The following is a 25,502-nucleotide window of genomic DNA, read 5'->3' on the forward strand; positions in this document are numbered from 1 at the left end:
GAATGCAGTTATCTGATCTTTTTGATTTTGAAGTCAACGGGCCTCTGGAGCAAGAGTAATACTCGGATGAACAAAGTATGGGACGATCTTATGAACGGTCACAAATATAACCAAAATTCTTCGCCCGAGCTTCACAGGTTTAGGATGACGAAAACACACGATAGCACGGTGATGTGGTTCGCTGAAATGGTTACAAAGACAGTGAAGAGTTTGGCAGCGTGTTTTCAGCATCAACTTACATTAAAAATTAACGAAATAAAGCTGGTCATGATTTTCAAATCAGAGCTCGAAACAATGTACAAATATTCTCAAAAAGGCAGAAAATGGATGGAAAATGAATCCAATAAATATCAATAGGAGATTGATTTTAGACGCTGTGAACTGTTTCCAAAACTGAAGCCGGTCCCGTTATGACATTCTTCACATTCAGAAATGTGAGGAAGCGCTAACTTCAGCGATTCAAAAAGAATTAATCGGATTTTATACAAAAATGGGAAAAACGATAAACTCTGCAGTGTAGAACTTCTAATACTCACAGGGAGACAATGCGTTTCTAAAGGCCGCGTATTTACAATCCAATAGGAACCTTTTATTTTAAAACATCTAACTTGTAGAGTAAAATTTTACAGTCCTAAATCTGGTCAAGTCAACAACCTACACCCTAGTCTACAGTAATAGTTTTGCAATTAGACATAATGTACTGAGACGCAATGGCGTCTCAAAGAGGCACCAACCCCCTCCCTTCCACCCTTTTCCCTTAGGAAGGCCTGAAACTCAGGTTAAAAAAGGCATGGACGTGCGAATGAAGAGGTACTTGAATACACAAAAATATCCATAGGTCTAACCAAGCCAAAACAAAAAAAAAACCTACCTATAACAAGAAAAATAGCAAGTTTAAAACTGATCCCAAAAAGTCCTTGGCACTGTTGTAACTTTTAAACCTAAAAATCCTTCCTTTGAGGGCACACCCCTCAAAGTAAAACAACTTTTCCTAGTCTTGAAAATAAACACAAGAATAAGATCCTAATTACATATATATTGAGCTAAGTTGTGTAACTCCATACAAGAGTGTTACAGTTTTCAATTGACAATCTGTAGTATTACAGAAAGAATTGTATAAAGCATGCCATCATTTTCTAGATAAATAATTAACCTTTTGTTCTTTAACAGAAGCTAAATTGTATTGTTTTATTTAAAGAGTACTTAAGGAGTTACTGTAATAACGTTAACCTGAGCTTGAGTCTTAGACCTGAGTTACGGTAACTCAAAATGGGTAAACAACTGCTACACTGTACTCTTATCGTGGTATGATATCAATTTGAAAAACTGGTATCAGCCCACTTTGATGCATTCAAAGAATACCTATATTGTCTCTTCCATTCTCTTTAAATAGGTCCAGCTTAACCAGTGTCTCATGGGGAACAGCTGCTACAGAACTGCTGTTGCTAGCAGTATTATGTCATACTTCACTATTTTGTAGCATTTTCTAAAGTACATGTACCTAGGCAAGACGTCCTAGGGCAAACAAATCTAACTTTCAAAAATTGCCATTGTTCATGGCCGGATAAGGCATTTTACATTGCCTAGTCGGGCAGGTGAGTGGCTTTCTCCCAGGTCCTCGCAAATTATTTCCTTTTCTGCGATATAACTGAAATGGATAGACCGAGATGAAAGACAGAAAGAGACCTACAGCCTGTAGGAACTAGGCTACATTTAGCCCTCAACTGGGTAAACTCAAAGGAAGGGAGGTAGATTACCCATCTTTCTCTCCAAATCAGAGAGAATCCAGCCTTTCTTTATAATTTGACCTAAATGATTGCTGCTAATAAAGACAAAAATGCTACAAAATAGAAAATGTTGAAATACATTGTGCTTAGTCACATCATGAAAATTCTAATAAATGAACACACCATGTTTTGCATATTGACAACTGTGAACTACTTTTCAAGGCAAAGTGTGTCCATTCAAAAGTGTTTTTTTTTATCTAGCCAAATGGCCTAGCTAGACCAAATACGATTGTGAATAGAAAACTTTCGAATCTTTCTGATGCAACAAACATGACCAAACAGCTAATCTGAATTTCCAAGATATGATGTTAAGCAATGTTTCCTAGTAACAACATCTAAGAATCTCCCTCTTGATAATACATCATGGTACATATAGAATTAGCAGAAAGTGCGCTGGATTGCACACACTATCTGCTTTTCAACTCCATTAATTTTCTCATATGCAGCAGCAAACTTACAATGGCATCTTTGCACAGGCATAAAGTTTGCAGGTCCAGGTTGATTGAAAGTTCTTAATTTCCAGATCTCCACAGGGCGACGATAAAGTTCCCTCTGCAAATCCTCTTTGTACCAGTTGACACATGCAAAAACATGCTTCCGGTAGATATCCTCTTCGAATCGGATGGTGCTCACTACGAAAAATTTTACAAAGCTAGGTCTTATCGCTGCTGTAGGTTTAATTTGACCATCACGATCTGCCCATGAAGCCATCACCCTTGGTGATCAATCTTCTCTCCAGCTAATATGACAGAACTATATTTTCTACACATTTCACTGACCATGCCCTGTTCTATGTGCTTCTCAGGGTACATAGCTTGGTAGGTTTCTGCTAGGAGCTGGTGATCATCGGAATCCAAAGGGATCAATTTATATGAACTTGGCAGCTTAAGTTAGCTTATGTCTGACCAGTCAATGGTGCCCAGTTGTCTATGAGCTGACATATGAAACAACACTGATGAGCCAATGGTATGCTTACAGGCATCTGTGATGTTTGGTACTTATTGAAGAAGGGAGTGAAAGTTTCACTGTGTTCCTCAGGTAAGGCAACATTGAAAACAAATTGCTCTGAAAGAAACTTCCTCGTGAGTTGGATTTCGATTGACCTGTTGTTAGTGACAGTACTACCAAGGATGCCATCGTAGCATTCGAAGGCAAAGCACCAAAAGCTGTAGACAGGGCCATAGTCTTCAATACACTCCTTCAAGTGGCAATGGAGATGCATATTTATACCAACATCATTCTTTCCATATAGTTCCTCAAACTGACGGCAAAACTTAAGCAAAAGCATGTCAGCTTTGTTTAGATCATTGTGTGAAAGAACTGGAACAGTGAGAAGGCGACATGCCATTACGAAGGAATGCCAACAGTTCAAATGCTCATTTGGTAGCAGACCATGAAGAGCATTAGTTGAGTAGATAATTGTCCAGTTTTTCCACTGTGAAGCTTTGTATTTCCCATGGTTAGAGGCAATCTTATGTGGTAATCTTCCAAAACCAGTTCCTACATCCAGCTTGTTAATCCCTCCTCTCCATGTGTGCATATCTTCGGTGTAAATGTAAGTCATTACATCGTCTTGGCCAGTGTTCTCTGTCAAATCCAGAGAAATCCCTTCCAGTCTTGACAGACCCGGGGAAGCTTTTAAAACATTTGGAGCAAGCCCTTTCAGCTAAATGGCCTTTAAAACCACAAAGTTTCCTAGTAGCTGGAAATATGTCAGATGCTGCAAAAGAATTGCACCACGGAATACAAGAGGAATGTGACTCAGACATGAATCAGCCGTATCCCTTTCCAAAGGACTTGCATCTCATCTACTAAAGGCTTTAAAAATGGGTTTATACTCTTGGGCATAGTTTCCATATCTGGTATGACACCTACAAGAATTACATTGACTCCCACTTAAAGCGCTCTTCCCTTGGTAAGTTAAGTAGGACTAAGTAAATTACTCCCACTGAAACATCACTCCGTCTTGAATAGGGCTGAAACCAGTCCACATTTAAGCCAAATGCTAAACTTCTTGGTGATTTTAAGAAGTCTTGTCCTTTGAACGTTAAAAAATCCTTCCATACTTGGCCATCATAAATATCACTGATAACCCCATTTGTAACTTGTCGCTGTCTCCAATGCTCACACTTGTCGGCAAAGTTGGGCCTTTTCAGCAAGGTCTCAAGCTGGTTTATCACACTGTTAAAACAGTACACTTTAAAAGGATAAAAACATTCCTTTCCGTTTGACAGCACAACTCTTTTTGCCAGCCTCGCTCCACATTCCCTTGCTCCCTTACCCTTCTTAAAAGCTTTGTGCATACAGCACTCTGCAACAATCCTTCCTCCAATTTGTTGAGTGCAGTCACCAGGGTCATACAGGGATGAGCAGTTGGGACACACCACGTATTTAACAAAATCATCACGGTCAAGGTTAACCAGTTGTCGTAGTACGTAAAGGGAAGTTGGGAACATAGTGCAGAATTTAACAGAATGACATGTTGTGCCAACCAGATACAAGAACTGAAAAAGGAAACGAAGAAGCCATTCAAGCCCATTGCTGCTAATTTTGCAATTTGCTTGCCAGAGAAGGATAAAAAGAATGAACCACTGGAGCAGGGATGTCATTTTCTTGGAGACTGTAGACTTGTCACGTGGTTCTGGGAGAGGCTGTTCTTTGCCTACAGTGTAAGTCATCAAGAATTGCCTCAGGAAAATCATCCCAAAATTCAGGCTCTTCATCTTCTGCATTTCTTCCTCATCCACATTTTGAGCATCTTTAGACTCATCCTGTAGAAAAAAGGATAACTGTCTTTAATACATAGGGGGCAAAGTTACTGAATGCCAATTGGTCGAAAAAGAGGGCATTTTCTTGCCACTGATTATCTGAGCACCCAATTTCTACATTTAGATGGTTTCTTCATTTTGTGCTGCGGCAACAATGGCTTCTTTCAGGTTCTTTGGGGTTTGACTCTTTAAAGCAGATTGTGCCAAAAAAATACTTGGAAATTAAGTGCTACAGCAACAAAGGAAATTCCTCAAAGTGAACTTTCGTTTCTTACAAGAAACAGCAAAAAATTATTTGCTGCACAACTAGGCAATTTGCAAAAACTTTGAAAATACATATGAAAATGAATCCTTAATTCTACTCGGCCTAGTGCGATTACATAACATTGCATTGATGTACTGCAATAATTGATTTTTTTTTTCTGTTAAAAATCACTCAAAAGAAGACAATGAAGTTTGAGTGATTTAAAAGAAATATACAAATGTTATTAATAATTTGCCCTGATTTTTGGAATTCTCTTAACATTTATGTCTTTATTAGAGCAGGAAAATAACATTTTCTGTAAGATTATTCAAGTTGACTTTCCGATGTTCTCTTTTCCAGTCTAGTAATCACAGTGCTCCTCATGAGACTTTTGCCGCATTCAGACTAGGTGTTTAGGTAACATTCTTTGGAACAGGCAATAGTCTCAACATACAGACCATAGCTTTTATTTGGTGCCCAAGTGAAAATCTCAGTACCATGATCAAGCACAGGTTATACAATGACACAGGTCATTAGCATGGGTACTGGTCTGTCAGTTGCCATGCTTTTCCCCCGTGCTTCCCGACAGTAAAAAAAATGGAGATTGTTATATTGACAAATAAGAATATGACTGCTCCTTGGGCACCAAGGATTAAGTGGCTGGGCACAGGGCCCTGGCATGGTCACCTAGTCTGAACAGGGCCTTAGTACTTAGTACTTAGTTCCCGCCCCACCTCCAAAAAAATAAAAAATTTCTCGAGCTATGCTTCATAGCAAAAGTCTACAAACTCAAAATATTCGAATAAGTAAGGATTTAGTTAAACATTTGACAATAAAAATCTGCGATAAAATATTGTAAAACATAGCATGACGTTTCGACGTTTCCAGAACGTCATTATCAAGTGAAAGTAAAATAATGAAATCAAGTATATATAGTGATGAGATGAATAAATTGAAAGTTAAACAAAGAGTTTGGCTCTAATGTAGTCGCCCTGGGTGTTTAAATTGGGTCTTATTGTTATTATGTACAACATTTCATAAACAAGACAATCCCATTTCCTGCTACACTTTTTGAGCATTCTAAATTGGCTCTCATTGAGTAGGCCAATGTTCCCATGGGCATCTCTCGGATGGCGACCAATGGCAGAGTATCGATGATCAGCGATATGTTGAAACAAATGGTGCGTCGTATATCCGACGTAATTTGAATCACACGAATCACATTCAAAACAGTAAACAACGCTATGCTGATTTACGATGCGTGGCTTGATCTCTTTAAGCTTTAGGTCTTGCTCAAGTTTCTTACTGGTGTAAATTGGTTGTACATCAATGCCGATTTTTGAACTGAGATTGCGCATTTGCCTTTTGACCATGTTCGCTGAGACTTGATCTTTGAACGGAATACTGACTCTTAAAGTTTCATAAGGTTTTGTCTCAGCATCTGGTGTAGAGAAATAATCACATTTGTCGATGATACAATTCACCAAAGAACTACCAATTTAGGGTAAGCAAGGTGATGAAACATAGATTTTAGATTCCTACATTCATCGAAGAATGCTTGATGCGTAGAGGATAATTCCTTTGCACAATGAACCATTGTTTCGATAAGACACTTGGTCACCATCTGAGAAATGCCCATGGGAACATTGGCCTACTCAATGAGAGCCAATTTAGAATGCTCAAAAAGTGCAGCACGAAATGGGATTGTCTTGTTTATGAAATGTTATACATAAGAACAATAAGACCCAATTTAAACACCCAGAGCGACTCCATTAGAGCCAAGCTCTTTGTTTAGCTTTCAATTTATTCATCTCATCACTACATATACTCGATTTCATTATTTTACTCTCACTTGATAATGACGTTCTGGAAACATTGAAACGTCGTGCTGTTTTACAATATTTTATCGCAGATTTTTATTGTCAAAATCTAAAATAATATATGTATTATTCCAAAGAGATTATACAAGGTCATTACATATATACTTTATAATAATAATTATTATTTTCGTTCCTTTCTTTAGCCTTTTTAATATACATGTAAATTTTGATCACAGTTATTTGATTTTTGTCTAACATGTCAATGGAACCTAGTTCTTGTGCAATGTAACTCTGCTCTCAAGAAGACTTTTTTTTTTACCTATTTCAGTTTGTGATCAACAAGCATTTAATTAACATTTGTAATAATTACACTAACCTCTACAGATTTATGTGATTCCATGTTTGGAGAGTTTGTTTTGTGATCAGGCAAACCAGAACTGCTTTCAGAATGCTCAGCACTGGAAGACTCTGAAGATAAACCAGTCAAACAAAGATTGCAAAATTAAACCTTGACATAAATCAACTTTGTTTAACGAGGGTGACACTTAACAGTCTGACGACTGACAAACCTGTGGCCCTTGGATTCCAGATCGAATTGGAATTTAGAAATGTTGGATTTTGTGGAGGGAGGAAAACCACAGAACCCGGAGAAAAACCCTCAGAGCGAGGACGAGGACCAACAACAAACTCAACCCACGTGACGTCGAGTCCGGGAATCGAACCCGGTTCACGTTGGTGGGAGGCAAGTGCTCTCACCACTGTGCCATCCCTGCTCCCCCATTTCTTATCTAGTCAAAATGTAACATACATGTAGTCCCAGCCTTCTTGTTAAGATTAGTGAGAGGAGGTAATTTTAATTTGCAATAGCAAGTGGATGCCACCTTGTTAATGTCTCTCAGGGAATGATACGAATGAGATGGCCACAGGAAGGATGGAAACCAAACATGAGCTTCAGCATGGTTTTTGACCAAAGAAATATGCTCAAACCAAGAGTGATTTCTTTACAGGCAATGGTTTTTAAAGTGGTATTATCTGCTGGATTAGTTTAATACTTTTTATGAGAAGGAAATTCCCAAAACAACAATGAATGTTTTCAAAACAAGATGAATTTTGAAAGCAGTTTCAATACTTTTGGAAACAGTTTTTCACAATAGTCGGTACAGAAGCACAATGTCACCATGCGCATAAGTCTGCAGAGTGGCTAAATTTGGGAATGTGTTTGGGATCAGAAAAAGAACAGATATTGGTTCTCTCTTGGTTTCAGAAGACCAATTTTATTATAAAAATGGAACACCTTGTGGATCAGTTCTCAATTTTTAACAAATAATTATGTTTTCATTTAATTACAATAATATTGAGATACAGGTCTGTGGAACTCAGAATGGAAAGACATATCCCTGCCAAAATAGAGGACATTGAGGTCTTCTTAAGGCAACAAAAATCCATTTTCCATTCAGACTTGAAATAATCTACATGTAAATTCTGCTCAAAAATCAAAACCAAGCCTCGGACATCAAACAGATTTTAGAAGACCTGGTAGCCTGCGTAGCAGTCGTTTCCGTTTCCTTCAAGCCAACCGGGGTAAGCGCGCGAGGGCATTTAGCAAAAAGGAGCAAAAAAAGTAGGAGCGCCGCGGGGGGGAGGGGCGGGGAAGGAAAGGAAACGCCTGCCGCTGAGCCCAGACATTTTACCGAACGCCGTTCGTCAGCGAACGGGAAGCAATGATGTATTACCATTGGCCAATCGTCCGTCAGTCAAACTCATAGACCAAAACGACATTCGGTTAACCGTTTATCAAAGATGAAAATATGGCCGAGGCGGAAAAGAACTCTCTCGAGTGTCCTTTCGATTTCGAGTTTGCTTTGCTTTGGAAACGACTAAACTGCTTTCGCAGGGAGATACGTTAATTCAGTTGAAACTGGAGCAAAGGACTACTTTAAGAGCGAATGTCTATTAACATCAAGCAAAATCAAAATTCTCGGTCACGCTCAAAATATAGTTTTCATTGCGCTTTGGTTTGTTGGTAGGTATTATCATCTCAACAAACATGGTGTCATTCCTTTTTCAAAATCCCGCCGGAATTTTTAAAAATTTAAGAAAATTTGTTCTGGCTGTCGGCAGGCTCAAAGACACGAAAAGCTGGAAGCAAAATTGGCTGGTCTGAAAGCTTGTTTCGCGTACGAACAAAGAAATTTTTATTCAAACTCTGTAATAATAAATAGATATAGGAGGCCTCAAGTAAATACTTTGCAAGAAAATTTCAGTTCTAACCATGGTCTGAAAAGGAAGTTTTCAATATTTTAGAACGACTTTGTATTTCACGCTACGCGAAATACAAATTTGTTCTGGAAACGCGAGGAAGTATTTTAGCCATGTGGGACAAGCTCATTCTGTCTGTAATTGCAGCTGTAAGCAAATGAGTTGATATTCTAAAACATAAGTAAAATTTGTCTTGGGTAATTTATCTACTTTTTGTTCGAGCGACGTAAAGTTCGAGAAAATCTTCTAAAATATACTGCAACTTGAAGTAAACAAGTTGCCCGCCGCGATTCTGTTTTCGCTGAGATTTACCAGAAGTTAAAAATGATCGTTCTTATGAGACATTTGACGTGACAGTGGCCCCAAGGGAGCAAAGCCATTTGGGGGCGTTCGGTAAAATGTCTGGGCTCAGCGGCAGGCGTTTACTTTCCTTCCCCGCCCCTCCCCCCCGCTCCTACTTTTTTTGCTCCTTTTTGCCCAATGCCTTTGCGCGCTTACCCCGCTTGGCTTGAAGGAAACGGAAACGACTGCTACGCAGGCTAAAGACCTGGTAAAACCCTACAGTATGGAAATTTTCTGTTTTGTTTCAAAATATGTTGCTATGCTTTTTTTACTGTAGTGTAAGTGATCTGATCATTAACGAGGCAAAATTCTTTAACTGCTGTAATTAGCCTCACATACTTTAAGCCCAAGAAATTGCTTTGAATAGTGTCTGCGTAAATTATGTGTGTGTTTGCATGCACGCAATAAAATTGCTCTTTGATCTACTTCCAAAACCATAAGTATTGTTTATTTGAAAATTTTGGGCTGGAGAAGCTTTTGTTGATTATTCTATTTTTGGTAAAAAGCAACATGTAAGCATTGACAAGTTATAGTTGTTGTGCTTTCCTGAGTACAAACTGTCTTCCATTACAGTACCGCTCAAAAGTAAGTTACCAGTCTCGTCTTGTTTCTCACGAGACAAGAGTTGCGTCTTTCAATACGAGAATCTCGTCTCGCGAGAATCACTGAGATTCTTGCAAGAAGATTCTATCCGTGCCATTTTTAAAACAGCCTGTGCCAACAGTGGATAATTCTGTCAACATGTATGCACCAACTAAGTGCTTATTTTTACAGTCACTCATTAAGATGCCCTGGTTACCCATAATGCACTTGATTTGATCAGAAAGTGACCTTGGACCAGTGACCTGCTTGTTTGTTTGTTAAAGATTTTAGATTTTCCTAGTTTAAATTTATCAATCAGTTGGCAAACACGTAGACCGATACTTTGCAAAATGTACGTAACACACCTAAGGTCGCTCTTCCATAACAAACGGATGTGTGAATTTATCATAATAATATCAAGCTAAAGTGCTCAGCAACAATAAGAAGTTCGTGACATGCTTACCTTCTGGATTTTGTTCTGTCATAGTTCCATCTTTAGAGGAATACGTTGATCAAAAGGGATCTGGCATAGAATAGGTCGCCGTGGCTGGTCCATCGCCCCAGGTTTTAAAAGCTTCGTTGAAATACAACCGCTTATTCCTGAAAATTTGGCTTTTCGACACAGTTTCATTACAATGTTCACAGAAAAGTTTCTCCTTGTGCTTAGACGATTGAGAGCGCCGCTGAGATCCCGCACAAACTCCACGCATATTTTGTCCTGTTCCACTGGAAAGCAAATAGCCCGTAGCCACAACCACTGCGAAATCAAGAATCGGCGAATTCTGCTCAGAGCGGTTTTCAGTTTTCACTAAGCTAAAAGCACTCTACTATTGCTGGGAACGAGTTTCACCGCGCTGTTTCCCAGGTAACAGCCTCGTCATCATGAGATACACAAAAGAAGGATGATCACATGGTGTTGTTATGAAAGCTTCCCTTGTCAAAAAGTTTGTCACATTCGCAAGTGGCGGGAGTTTTGAGATTTCGCTGCACTAGCCACTGTTATTGCTGTTTTACAGTAGAAAACCATGTCTGCCATCAATCGCGGCCAAGAAGTCTCGCTCTCGGACAGTCATGTGTTGCTGTTGCAAGATACCATAAAAGAAACTAGAGGTTTACGCGCGCAGGTTGCCGAGAGAGCAGATAAGGAAGATGAAGTAGTAAACAGAAGGCTGGAACAACTGGTCAGCAGAGTGGATGAGCTTTGTGAAAAGGTGAACAACGCTGATGCATCTAGAAAAAGAAAAAGGAACACCAGCCATTTTGCAAAGGTTCCAAGCAAATGAAGGGTAAGATCTTGCTTTATTTTTATTCGTCTTACGGCAGTCAGGATCGATTGAAGAAGGATTTTGCCACTTATAAGCTTAAAAATGCAAAAATGTTCTCACCTATTATTAAGCTTGTGGCTGTATGTACCATTGCTATAGTATGAAAACCAGTAATGAAGCTAAAAGTAAACTTAAATTTTGACTGAAACGCATGTCTTAAATCGCTGATGTCTCATTGATGTTGAAGGTGAGCGAAGTGAAGTTTTGAATTCGACTCCATATGCATATAAACATCAGTAAGCTTTGAATTTGTAACTATTATTAAAAGGTTGCGTTTGATTGACCGTACATGTATTCCGGAATTAGCGGAAAATCTGTAAGATTTCTCTTTCTAAGTAAATTTGGGAAGACGTATCCGCAAACTTTCCCTGACACATGATAAGCTTATGCACTTATCAATTGAAATCCCGACCCCCCCCCCCCCCCCACCCCAGGCCAAGGTGGGGATTTGACTTGACATCATTACAAATCTTAACAAACCCCCACCCTACTGGGGTATATTGACTGGTAAAACCCCCACCTTGGTGGGGAAACCTATGTTGGTATAATAATGAAGACAGGCCAAACACGACTCCTATTGACCGAGATAAGAAGTACATGACCTTCAAAGCTTTGCTCTTACGAGTACGTCTTTCAAAGATCTCCCTAAGTTTCTTTACGAAAGTAGGGGAATATCTTTGTAGATCTCTCTTAGCAGAGGCTGGTTTTCTATCAAATGCCATTTACTCATCAGAATGGTTTTTAGGTTAGGCACAGATGGGCGATATTCCGTAACAAACAGCAAATTGTTTTGGCGAGTTTTTTGTTTGTTTTGTAGTGCCGACATTCTTTCGCTGAAATTGACTTCTGAGGGAGTGTTATCTATAAGGTTATCGGGGTAACCTCTGTTGCATAGTATCTGTTTGAATAGAGTGATGTTTTCTTCAAATTTTGTTTTTGAAGAGTTTGTTTTGAGAAGTCTTAAGGCTTCGCCTTTGATAAAGCCTTTCCTGATGCCTGGAGGGTGGCAGGAAGAAAAATACGTGTACTGGAACATTTCTGTCGGTTTGAAGTGCGTCAAGTTTTGATTCTTTTTTGAATCTTTCGCCCTTGTATATACATGTGTCAAAGAAAGTGATATCAATATCTGAAATTTCAGCCGTGAATTTTATGGTCGCATGATAGTTGTTGGCTAGCTCTATAAAAGTTTGGATTTCATTTTTGCTTACGTTCCATAGAGAGAAGACATCATCGATGTCGAAAAATAATTTGGAAACTTACCTTTCAAAACCAGATGTCAAAACAAAACTGCAAAGCGCGGCTCATCGAAATCCAGCGAGCGACACTAGTGACCATGTGAAGAAATTACTGTGAGGAAACTAGGCATGAGTCCAATCCCCACCTCGCTCCCCGACCTCGATGAATGTGTAAAGCAAATCCTGAGAAATCCCCCACCCCCACGGGCGAACCGTGCCTTGAAATACCATAAAAATCCCCCACATTCCCCCACCTTGGCCCGGGGTTGGGGGGGTCGGGATTTCAATATTATTGATAAGTGCATAATTTCAGTGCGATTTTGTGAAAGATTTCCGCACAGCCCCATACATTTATTATGCATGCAGCACTGTCATACTAACCCTCTCATACAAAGAACGAGCATGAATTGAGTTTGAGACGCAAATCCCTTACATAATTTCTGTATGGGGCTGAGTGAAAATCTTGCGAGAATAGGGTAAATCAAACACGCCTTAAGTTAGAGGGTAGGTTTCTAAAGAAACCGAGGGGTCTAAAACACAGGTAACAGGTTACAGGTACAACCCTAACCCTAAACCCTAATTTAACCCAAGGTTAGGGTTAGGGTTGTGCCTGCAGCCTGTGAGCTGCGTTTTAGACCCGCCGTAAAGAAACTGTGGTGCTGTGTTGGTGGGGAGGGGAAACAAATGTTTGGTTTCATCAACAGAGTTACAAAATTATTGATAAGGTAAAGAGATTTGAGCGTGATGTTTTAAGCATTAGCCATTCTTTTGGATTTCCTTGCACCCGGAATTTGGGGAAACTCTTAAAATGGTAGCACTCAAATTTATTTACAGCTATCTTTTGTTAAAAATGATGAAATATAGTAAGACCTTCAATCAGCTGCCAAATAATTATTCTAGAACGACGAGAGGAATAAAATCAACTCAATTCTTGAAAAGAACAACTCGTGATCCGTTCCAGCGCATTTTGGAAACAAATTTTAAGAAGAACCCTGTATTTTATCCCTCAAAAAAAGTTGTAAACACTTAATTTCCCACTGAGTTGATTGCCCAAGTATGGAAATAGGCCCACACAAGGTAAAGGATAAAGTCTTGGTGGGTTCTACCTTTACCAAAATAAAGTATACTTTAAGTATATTTCTTTTGTAATCCAAGTATACTGCAAATAATATACAGAAGTATACTTTAAGTACACTTAAAGTATGCTTTAAAGAGCTACTAAAAGTACAGTTTTAGTATACTTGTTTCCACCTGATACTGAAAATTTGTCAGTATCACTGAAAAATTTTCAGTATCTTATAAGTGTACTTAAAGTATACTTTTGGGTGTTCCAGTATCAGGTGGAAACAAGTATACTTTAAGTATACTTACACAATAAAACAGACAAGATAATAATGATAAATGCAGTACACTTTTAAGTATACTTGCATAATGAAACAAGTTAAACTTGCTATAGCTGCTTCATAGAGGTAAATGAAGTGTACATACATACATACATAGTTTATTTGGTAAAGCAGGTTGGGGAATTGGCAAGACATTAAGTCCTGATGTGGACCTGCACTATCTAAAATGATTAGTTTTAGAGTTTTAGTATATGAGTACTTTTAGTATACTTATCCTGCACTCATAATATGATTGGCCAGTACATTTATTCCTGCCAGGAGAATTGGCTGGTTGACTGGTTTCCCATGTAACTATTCACTTAATTACCCCACGTGGCTGGTGTATAAGAAACATTTTATTTTTATGCCATTGGAAGTCTTGAAAGTTTTCATGTAAATGAACAAATCACTGTCATTGTAGAAGTATGCGTTCTCCTAACGTCAAATGCAATAACAGAGAAGAATCTGACAGTCATAAATGACTTAGCTTATATTGATCAGGATTTGGTGACTTGACTCTGAAGCTGCAGTCTTGAGTATTGGCCTTCACAATCTGTAGTAAAACAGAAAATTGTGCACTTTAATGAGTTTGTCTAATTGATCAGGGCTGTCAGTATGATTTTTTACACATGCATGTATTGCAGTGAGCTTCTCCCCCGTAACAAATTATGATGAGTAAATTAAAAAATTAATATGAGGGTATACAGAATTTAACTCATGGTGCTACAAAAGTATATAGTGTATTATTGTACATGTATAAGTTTATTATTTTTTACATGCATTCCATGAAGTTGATCATGTAACTTGAATCAAAATCAAGATTAGACGGACAAGTCTTCAGTTATACTAAAAGATACTGTATATTAATGATATTAACCTGGCTACAAAGTACTCCTTAAAAACATTTGTGAAGGCTATAAATATTATGGAAAATCCAGTTCAGATTTGGCTTTCCACTAGTGTACGAAATGTCATAGAATCTAAAACATGTGGCATGATCAGAGGTTGGAGAGCCAGAATGTAGTTTGAAATTGTGATGTGAATCTCAACTGTTATTGAAGCCAGTTGTGGTTTATTCTTTTCAGTGGACCAATATATTAAAATAAATAAGGAATGTCTACCTCAACAATCTAGAAACTGGAGCCATAAAATTCAAGATCAAACACATCTACTCATTACAAGCAGACTACATATATCTATAAAATCACACATTTCCATGCAGTTTCTCATCAAAATTATTAATAAATCAAAGCATACCTCTTTCTTAAAGAAGTCATCCACAATATGCTGCTTGAAGCCATTATTTTTAGCTTAACAGAAGTAAAAAACCAGGGGTAAGATGCCTGTAAACTTGAATCCCGCTTAAAATCTAAAATGAAACGGTTTTTCTACGAGCCTGCAGTGGCATGGCTGCTGACCAAAATAGCTTTGTTCATGCCCAGTCTTCCCAGGCTGACTGAAATCCAAGATGGCTGCCATTGTTGCTCTGCAGTGACTCCACCGTTTTTTTCTCCGTTGTAAAAAGCTACTTGAAGGATTTACGATTCAAAACATTCCTGATCTTTTTGGCATTAAATGAGCTCGAGATTAATTGAAGGTAATAGTGTTTTCACAAATGCATTTCACTGTGAACATTCTGCTCGCAGTGAGAGCAGCTGCCCTGGCAAAACAAATTGTTATATTGCAATCGTGCATCTATTGGAGCGTGATCACAAAGTTATTCTTTCGAAGGATACCTTCACAAATGCCACAGTAGGACACATTGTTCCTGTGGTAAGAAAGAAAGGAGCATTTGTGGCAGCTGCTGTTTTGAATATTGTCTCATTGGGTATTTCTGTCAACAGCAATGATTCCAGTTTTGTGTGTAAGCTTCCGAACAGATTTGAAAAAAGACTAATTGATAAGCCAACCCGGTATGTTGTCCCAGTAATACCAATATGTTGGTAATAATGCAAAATTCGTTTAAGAACAACAGGGACCTGAACTGGTACATTATTATAAACTTTTAGTAGATTTAATGTAAACCTTGCACTTGTATATGTTTGTAAGAAAATTTACATGTAAATAATCCAAATAAATTACCAGGTAGGCAGATGTTCTCTGTTAGGGCAGTATATTTCCAGCATACTATTTTCCTACTTAATTGGCCATCAGCATAACTTGCTTTAGTTTGACACATTTGAAGTATACTTAAAACCTACTTGGGCGAAGAAGGACTGTCATTTCACTTAAGCATATACTTAAGGTGGCCGAATACAGTTTTTTAGTGTACAGATGTTAGAAGACGTTATTTGGAAACTATGTATTTCTGGACGCCCAAAATTGGTATGGTGTAAGACCAACTAAGAAAGAATGTATTTTCGTCCGTCTTGTTGAGCTAAGTACCGTTTCCATGGCAACGCAGCCAACTATTAAACGTCCATAAATAGTAGGTTTCCTTTATTTTTAGAAAATGTACTCATTAGATTTTTTCCATTTTTTGTATCCAGAACAACTCACAAAACACTGACACAGTTGCACTATTTTCATGTAATTTTGACAGAGAGAACTCCTGCAAATATTGATTTTGTATTTTAATGTTTTGTGAAGATACCCTCTGTTAGATTTAGGTTTATCTTTGTAGGCGAGTTACGCTTTTAGGGAACTATTTTCATGCCAAATTTCAGGGAATTCTAATGAGCGGTTCCTTAGAAAACAGTTCATTTCTACGAAAACAACCAGTCGCAATTTTTTGGTCAAATGCGCATGCGTGGTTTTATTTGGGTTTCATGGCAAAGATGAAAAGCATGCGAAAGGTCTTGGTGAATGTTTTTTTTGCTCGGAATGACAAGAAAAAGAGTCCAGAAACAAGAAACTTAGTTATTTAGGATCAAAACTTAACTTTATTATCCATTTCATGTGAAATTGAGGGATCACTTTATCGACCGCCGTATTTGCGTACCACAACCCTAGCGCACGCTTAATAGCATCACTTACAGAATCTGTTAAGCGCGCGCAACTGTGTTCAGCCACCTTAAAGTATACTTAAAAAATGCTACTTCAAGTATACTCCAGTACTTGCAGTATGAATGAAGTATACTTATATCATACTAACTGTTGATGTAGTATACTTGTAGTAATTACTTAAAGTGTACTTTTGGGCTATATTTTTTGGTAAGGGAAATCCCTCCAAATCAAATGTTTTCTTTTTGCCCCATGTGAATCACATTTTGTTCCTGGGGAGTGCTCAGTAGTAAATTAAGCAGTTTCTTTTCCACACCTAGATTTACACTGTACAGTTAATTATCTGTCTGATTTCTCAGGAAAATGTATAACCAGTGCTGTGCTACACAACATTTTATCTTCCAAGTTGGCAAATATTCCTTTCTGGCAAACAGTTATAAAAATCAATGAAGGCAAGGATCTAATATCAGCATACAGCGTATGCTTCAATTTGATTGAAAGAAAATACTATTCTCATGAGGACATGGTAGCCAATATTTATTATTAATAGTCGAAGCAATAAGGCATTTGAATTTAGTTAACAGTAAATGTATATTGATCAGGTTTTGTCAACTGGATAATTTAGCTACATCATATTACTCAATAGGCTTTGAGCTGTTGGTTGCTGTTGTGGATACCTGTTTCAAACAAAACTTTTCATGACATAAATGATAATGCTTGCACATGGTTTACTTTCTGCCTCTTTTTACAATCTAGAATGAATTCTGTAAAATGTACAAAGCCTTAAATGGAAATAGAGATTTTACTGGATTTGACCTTGGTGAAGGGTAAGTTACTATGCAATACTGCATAATGTTTTGGAAACTTTTTAAAAAAGTGATTTTTAGAACATTAAATGATAAAAATTTTTTTTTCAAAATGACACAAACTTAGACTGCATGTATACAACTTGTAGCTGCTATTTCTTAGGGTCCATGCTAGACTTGTGTTTTTTTTTTTTTTAAGCCACACTGTTTGGACTTTTGATCCCAATATATTAGTTTCTAATATATATTCTAGTGCCTCATCCCAGATTAGGCAATTGTGTTGTTTCCATAGCCTGCAAACTCTACCCTGCCTTCTTCTGATCTAACAAATCAAGGTTCGTCCTACAAATTGCACGCGAACTGTATGTTGAGTGCAGCTGTAAGTTTGAGGCTTTTGGAAGACAATATCATCCCATCATAAGGTTAAGATCTGATCTATAATTTGTTTATCTTTGTCATTAGTTTTGATCGCTTTCTTTTCTGTTGTGGATGTCTAGGACTGCAAGTGAAGGAAACTGCACTGTGTTCACCAAAATTGCAGAGTCAATTGACAGTGATTATGGTGGAAAAGAGCACTGCCCATGGTCTGTTGCACGACTGAGAGGCAAGTTTTTTTCCTTACAGTACAGTGCTTCTAAAACAATAATGATTTCAAGGTTTCAATCCAATTCAATCATGGGAGTTTGCTCCAATCAATAGGGTGTGTGCACGACGGCCATGTTGGAGGACCAAAACAATACAATCATTTTCCTTTGGGAAATATATTCTATTTTTATGCAAACATCTTCTATTGTTTTAGTCCTCCAGCATGGCCGCCGTGCACACACTCTATAAGGTCTCTTTCTACATGTGTAGAGACTAAATGTATCACATGTGGGAAAGCTTAGATCTCTGTAAAGTGTTTCAGCAAAAGGCATAAACACAAAAGAATAAGTCCTTTACTATTTTTTTTTAAAACACAGCAAAGTATTTGAGCTGAAATAAAAGAAATGAGCCAAGTACATTCACGCCCTTGCCCTTTGAAGCCTTGCTTGAAAGTTAATTATTACTGACAGAACTTAAGAGCTAAATGTAGTTGGAGGGTATATTCTCTCAGTGCATCTGTTATGTATGCATTGTTTCTTTTTTTTATGCAACTCTCATTTTAAACTTTTTGTTTCCATAGTTATTATCGGTTTTGTTTTTTCATACATTTTTTATGGTAGCTCATATGGTTAAACATGTTGTTTGCTGTTCATTTTACAGAGGCTTGTAAGACCTATCACAGGTCCCACATTGATGCAAGGACAAGAAGAATCAACTCTACAGCTGAGGAACACAAGCAAACCTGTAGGAGACAAGGACGAAAAAGAGATGTAAGTTTACTTTGAAATACCTGTACCCATCATGTATTTCTTTTGCATCAGAGTGTAATTTGTAATAAGAGATTAATTTGTAACACAAAATAAAACTGTTGCCTGTCTAGTTATGAATGCTATGTTGAGTGTAGCTTTAAGAAAAAAATGATATCAGTGGAGTATCTAGTGCTAAGGGAATCCATGAATTTCCCACTGAGTAATTAAGCTGTAGTAAGGAAATGGTAGTCGACCAAACAAGGCAAGGAAAATTATCTTTGACCCTGTCAGGAATTGAACCCATATCACCTCCTGGTTTCCACCATAATTACCCACAACTTTCTCCCATTTGGCCTCATAGCTGATCAGTAGAGCAATGATAATAAAATGTGGAGGCTGTGGGTTCAGTTCCCAACAAGGTCAAGAGTTTTTCCCTTACATTGTGAGGTCTCCAATTTCCTCACTTGGGCTGATGCACAGTGGGAAATTCATGGCTTCCCTTAGCATTACAACGTACACTCCAGAGTTAATTCTTTGATCTATCATTAATAGTTCTAGTGTTACAACGTTCGTTAACATCAGAAATTGACATCTTTATATCTGCTCAAAAAAGAGACAATATAATATTGTTCACCAGTTTTATTTTTGACATTAGCTCAGTCTGTAAAATGTAGGGATGTTGCTAAATACCAGCTTTGGGCAAACTTCACTGTCTGAAAGAGGTGTTACAGTTATCATTGGGTAAATTTCAACAGCCCAGATATACTTGAGCCTAATTATTTTAAATGTGCACAGTGCAAAAAAACCTGGCTGGGTTAACTAGTAGGCCTGATGAAATTTCTTTTAGCTTTATTCCAGTAAATATGTCATGAATGACAAGATATCTTTGACATTTTACTAGTGTGCAGATTCATGTATTACCTGTATGGTTTTCTTGTCTGTCATGCACATCTGATGTGCAGTTTTAAGTCAGTTTTATATTTATTTAGCAATGCAAAAAAAGTTACTGTTGTGATAATTTAAAAGAAAATATTTAGAATGTTAACTTTTTAGTGTGAGAATAACAAGGTTACATTTCAACTGTTCCACAGAAACTTGAACACAAATTGACGGCATTAGAGTGTGTAGACTGGACGGCAAACAACAAAGGAAGAAGTACAGGAAGTTTTAACCCCAGAATACACCAGCTCCGATGGGAGCTCGTATGAAAGTGGATCTGACTCTGAGTCTCGTGAACTGGTGTGCAACCAAGTCAAGCACCTCTCTTGGGAAAGAACACGCCTCACCAAGGCAAAAAAGGCACTGGATACGGTGTACGCTTATCACAAAGGGTACGAAAATCCCTAGTTCCTCGGGAGCTTCATGAGGAGATGTCCAGTTGGGATGTTCCAGTCAATTTTGTTGAGTGGGCGGTTCGAAGAACAACACCCGTAGGAAGGGGTGTAGCCCGTATTTCTCCTTCTTCTGCCTCTTCCACTGGTGTGGTTTCTTCAAAACGCTCACTGACAGTGGGACGGGATTGCATTTTAGATCCCCTCCATTTTAGTACTCCCCGCAGTACAAGGCAGCAATAGGGTTTCTATATCCATATTCCTCCATGATCTTAACCCTTTCACTTCTATGATCTGAATATTAATTCTCCTCACTGACTGCCATATATATTTTTTCAAGTTCACAGACTTTGGTGTTACATCAAACAATATCACCAAGTTGATGATTTTCATTATATTCATCACCTTTCTGGTTGATAATACATTCATAATGTAAGGAGAAATTTCATGTTGATCACTTCTGGAAGTGGAAGGGTTAAAAGGTTTTGGTTGCCTTTTTCAAATGAAGAAGTTTGGCCCAAGTTGTTTAAAGGGAGAGATTATTTCATTTGACGGAAAACTGAATATTCAGCTAGTTTCAACATTTTATGTGAATATGCTCAGTATTTTGCTGTGTATAACGTGGTTATTGGGGTTATTGAAGCATTATAATTTGTAATAAATTTACTACTCTTTCCAATAACATGGGCCAGATGATTATAGAAAAGACTCTTCTTTTCTCTTTTAAAAGAAGCTTTATTTTAATTATGAAATATACAAATAGGTGAGATTTTAACTTCTTAAATTAAAATTATGAATTTTGTCAAATAAGTTTTAAGTGCTTGAGAACTAATACTATTGAATAGATAGGACTTTTCTTGATTATGTTACAGTTCAAAGAGTTCCCAAGTAAAAAGTAAAATATCAAAACTAGTGAGATTTTTCATGGAATTTAGAAGTCAGTTTTAACCGTTACTTGTAAATAATGGACCATTCTCAAAAGGAGTAAAGTGTCTCTAACACCTCGCGAATAGCTTGAGAACAAATACTATTGAATAGATACGATTTTTCTTGATTATGTCACAGTTCAAGAAGTTCCCAAGTAAAAAGTTAAAGATCAAAATTAGTGGGATTTTTCATAGAATGTAGAAGTCAGATTTAACCGTTACTTGTAAATAATGCCATTCTCAAAAGGGGTCAAGTGTCCTAATAACACCACGAACTTTATCTTTTTTTTTGGATTAAGAAGACTGTGTTGAAGCCTCCACTTCCGTGAGCTGTTAAATTTCAATATCTTAGTACAGTATCACTTGATATCGGTTTTTGTACTTCGACTGATTGTTATTAATAATTATTGTCAGCTTTGATTGTATTTGAAAGCGCACTTTTGTTAAGTAATTAATAAAAACTTACATAAATAAAACTTGTGTCTTTTTACTGAAAGATGGTTTGGGAGTAGGATCCACTTGCCCTTTCCTTGCACCCTTGCCAGAGGAGTGTAACGTCTTGAAGTTAAACCACTGACAACAGTCATGCCATGCCGTTTCAACTAAAATGCCCTAGCTGACACCGCTGTGACATTCCGTGAAAGAAGATAAACTTCTCTGGAACAGTAAACACTGGTCAAGTCTCAGCCTTAAAATGCATTTACGGTGTGACGTAAAGCTACAAAAAGGCCACCTTTACCAGTCTGTTAATTACTCATAAAGGAACGTAAATCACGTCCTAAAGCTGCTTTACGGGACAGTAAACTTCCGTAATACTTAACCTTTATTGAGGCAAACGGCTCAATGTAAAGCCTCGTAAAGGGCAGATTTACGTAAATAAGCGTAGGTCTGTGTAAATCTAATCTTTACTTCAGCTTTACAGAATACGTAAATGTTCCGTAAAGGAGTATCCTATTATCAAGACTTACGGTTCAGCGTAAACTTAGCTAAAGTTAAACTTTACATTTTTGGAAAGTCACGTAAAGTTACTTAAAGCACAGCATTACGGTAGCTTTACGGAATAGTAAAGTTGCTATTTCGTTAATGTATGGCGTTCTTTTTTTTTTTTTTTTTCAAATTGATGCTTTGTTATCTCTGAAAAATGCATGTTTACCCCTAATTTTCTTTTTAAATGGCAAGAACACTTGCTAAGTTGCGTCGTAAGCGGAGAAAATAATTCATTTCACGCATCTGCAGTGACGAGAGGGATTTTGATAGTAAGAGTAAGGAAATGACTGTTTTTTTTTTATTAATCGTGGCTATCCACAACAAATTATTCAACAAGCTCGAAATCGCGTGGCAGTCACACCCCGTGAAGCAATTATTTCTGAGCCTGTGGATGTAGTCCTTGACCAACCTACCATATGCATCCCTCTGGTGTTGACATACCATCCTACCAACACACTGGTCAAAAGCATCCTTACACGCAACCTCCGTTTATTACGAAATGACCCGGACACCACAGCGATTTTTCAAACTTTGCACATTTTATCTGCCTATCGTCGCGATAGCAATCTGCGTGACTCCCTGGTTAGGAGTACCCTTCATGACACGACCGTTGCCGATGATGACCGTGGAACATTTTCATGTGGCCGATCCCGGTGTAACTCTTGCACTCATACAAACGTCTCAACATTTGTAGACAGTCCTGAGGGACGTATAACTATTAGCGACAAATTCACTTGTACCAGCAACAACGTAGTCTATGTCGTCAAATACCGGGCTTGTAACAAACTATACATTGGCGAGACCTGTAGACGTCTGGGAGACAGATTTCGTGAACATCTACGTTCAACTAGAACTGCTAACACGGACCTCCCAGTTACACGCCATTTTACATTACCTGGCCACTCCACTGAGGACATGCTTGTTTCCGCAATCCATTCAGGCTTCCAAGGCACCTTGGACAGACGCCGTTTTAAGGCCAAACTTCATACTTAAACACCAGAATTTGCATCCATTTGGCCTCAATACTGACTTTAACTTTATTTAAGACTCTCAAATCGGCGCGCGCAAGTCACATCACCTATCAATTTAAATCCATCTTAATTTAAATTTGTTTCGTATGACGCGCGCGTTTTATTCAGTTGCAACATACCACTGATGAAGAGGCAGCAGCCTCAAAACGTCTGGTATTTTATTTTATATTTTGCACTAGAATACATCTTACCAATATTTTTATCCACCAAGTGCGCAGCACAGTCTAAACAACATTTTGTTTCGTTATGTATCACCCATAGGAAACTCGAGTAGCTCAAGATGCGCAGAACGTATGCGTAGTAACAAAAGTAGGCACCGTACTTAATATTTGGAACGCTCGACCATTGAAGCCAATGAACTCAAAATAGGTCTCTTGAAGGCTCAAGACACCTACCATGATTAAAAACACGAATGTCAATGCGATGCGTAATATAATAAGTGAAGGAGTTAGTGTGTGATAAAGTCAAAATTGGTGAATTTACAGCAGAGATGGATAATCCAACCCGATGAATCTGTATGGTAGTTTATTTGCAGGTATAAATACTAGAGATGGACTTCTTGTCCAGTCGGCGAATTTTGAGGCCGGACAGTATCGGAAGACGAATACTCTTACTCGTTAGAGCCAAACGATTCCTGATTCAGGAAATATGTTGCAGAGCACCAGCTTTCTTGTCAAATCGAGCGGACTCTTTCGTACAAACCGCCCTAATATCAATCAAAGTTAAAATATATTGGCTGTCAAAATACGCGTACGATTTACGCGGGGATACACCTGGTATCATGTGAACCGACCTTAGGGACTGATTGTTTATTATGTCCTGGGGGGAGGGGGGGGAGGGTGGAGCGGTGGTTTTCTGAAATATCGAGTGTATGAAAATTTTACCCTCTCCCCCAAAAATCTTTCAAAGAAAAGTTTTACCCCCCACTACAATGAGACTGCAATCTTAGAATTCCCTGAACATTCGAACGTGATACATAAAGTAGATTTTGAGAAATTGGACTTTTGAACTGTCGAGCCGTAAATTCTTTGTAAAATTTGCAGTTGTTATTTTTCATAAATTCTCCTCGGTTCTGTTTGCCAGGAGGAGAGCGATGAATTGTCAACTAGTGACTTGTGTAAGAAATTTAAAAGAAACCCAAGGGCAGTTGTTGAGCCATGAAATATATGACTAAGTTGTTTAAACAGATATGAATTTTGGATGCCATAAATTTGAAAATACAGGTAGTATTAATTAGTATGAATGGGTTAGAGACTGTTTGTCTGTTGTGAGTGTTTTGTTTACAAATACACGCACGCGCTGGTTGTACAATGAACGAGAAATTTTCGATACTGCACGAGGCCTTCTTAGGCGAAGATTTCATCGCCAGCTCATAATATAATTTCCTTTTCGTCCTCTGAAACAGTTTCCTCTTCACCTAGATTAAGAACCTGAATTAACTTTTTAAGGAACTGAACTGGACAGTTGGCTTCACCAGTAGAAAACATTTTAGGGTCCCTTCGTCGGCCTTGTCACTAAGCCAGGGCTGTCAACCTCACACGTCTTCAAATATGGAGAATATTACTTCCCCGGCCAGCAATAACAAAGCGCCTTACAGAGGCCTCCCAGCAAGGCCAATTTCACGGGTTCAGTGTGTGTGTGTGTGTGTGTGTGTGTGTGGTTTTGGGGGGGGGGGGGGGGGAGGCGGGGGACGTACATTAAACACTACAAGAAACAACGCTACACATTTCAGATTTATGTGTCAGAAAACCAAGTCTACCACAAATAGACATAAATCTCGAGACCAGAAGAAACGGCTCAAAATCTGGACATTACAGTCCTACATCTGGAGACCGGGAGATAAGGTTCAAAATCTGGATACTCCCGGATTATACGGCAGAGCTGACAGCCCTGCTAAGCCAGCCAGGATGATATTTTGTTTTTTCTTGCTAGGCCATTTTAACATATTCAACTTCACTTGCGTCTTTCTTGAAAACAAAAACATTTCTTCGTTGGTTTTCTCCACCTCTTCGGCAGATTAAATGCAGGTTTATATTAAACCAATTCACCCCTAGTAACGAAATAGGCGAATCGCCAGCGAAAACACCGCTTTCGTAGCATTTTTGTATGTCCTCGGGCTGAATATTAGCATGATGTTTGACTTTAGACGTCACTCATGTCCAATACACTCGACCTGAGTCCGGTTGACTTCACTCCCAGGCGGATTGAGTCTGATCGCGACCGGAACCGGAAATGAGTGCAAGGTGTCGGTGGTACCGGAAGTAAGGGGTTAACAGGACCGAGCGGGGGATTGAAAAATTGGCAAACAGACTCCATCGGATGCGATGAAGACAGTTCGTCTTGACAAGAGTCAATCGGACTCCCGGAAGTCTGTTCGCGCGAGACAGAGGAAATATCTCA

At 38.3% G+C, this 25,502-nt stretch overlaps 3 pseudogenes across 1 annotated transcript; 1 reads left to right on the forward strand and 2 right to left on the reverse strand.

Annotated features, from left to right (window-relative positions):
• Positions 1–230: 230 nt before the first annotated feature.
• LOC146460494 (uncharacterized) lies at positions 231–4,467 on the reverse strand (annotated as a pseudogene).
• A 1,166-nt stretch (positions 4,468–5,633) lies between these two features.
• Positions 5,634–6,438, reverse strand: LOC146460495 (uncharacterized; annotated as a pseudogene).
• A 3,481-nt stretch (positions 6,439–9,919) lies between these two features.
• On the forward strand, positions 9,920–21,560 carry LOC146460496 (uncharacterized; annotated as a pseudogene). The gene is made up of 5 exons (XR_014857620.1): positions 9,920–11,088; positions 17,444–17,514; positions 17,991–18,097; positions 18,739–18,848; positions 19,919–21,560. The product of XR_014857620.1 is annotated as an uncharacterized LOC146460496 (transcript).
• Positions 21,561–25,502: the final 3,942 nt, after the last annotated feature.

The sequence above is a fragment of the Pavona decussata genome, unplaced genomic scaffold (assembly GCF_977016875.1).
Source record: "Pavona decussata unplaced genomic scaffold, jaPavDecu1.1 SCAFFOLD_212, whole genome shotgun sequence".
NCBI classification, from domain to species: Eukaryota; Metazoa; Cnidaria; class Anthozoa; order Scleractinia; family Agariciidae; genus Pavona; species Pavona decussata.